Raw genomic sequence first — 440 nt, 5'->3', positions numbered from 1 at the left:
GCTCCTGCTGTGCCTGCTCAGGAGCTCTCGTGCCACCCGTGCCAAGCACCGTACTCAGCAGGCACTGACGGAGCATCGGCGCTGGCTCCGAGCGCGGCTTTAAGCCGAGCACCCGCAGGAACCCGGGTTCCTCTGTGCTGGCTTCTCAATCCACCTGAGGAGGTACCAGCCACCCATTCCCAGCTCATCACGACTGACCCACATCCCGGGTCACTCTCCGTATGGGCAGGGAGAACGCTGCCCGCCTGGCCCTGCTCTCCTGCTGGCAGCTCCAAGCACAGGGGTAGGTTTGCTCCTCTTGGCCACCTCCAGCACAAGGATGCTGCAATGGTCCTTGAATCATGCAGGGAAGGAAGCACATCCCATAGACAGGCTGTCCCTGGGGTGTAAGAGCTTCAGTGGTCACCGAGGAGAAACAACCACCAGCTGCCTGTCAGCAG

The sequence above is a fragment of the Nestor notabilis genome, unplaced genomic scaffold, assembly GCF_000696875.1.
Source record: "Nestor notabilis isolate BGI_N333 unplaced genomic scaffold, ASM69687v1 scaffold20367, whole genome shotgun sequence".
In the NCBI taxonomy this organism is placed as follows: Eukaryota; Metazoa; Chordata; class Aves; order Psittaciformes; family Psittacidae; genus Nestor; species Nestor notabilis.
The sequence above is the reverse complement of the archived record's forward strand: the minus strand, read 5'-3'. Positions refer to the sequence as shown.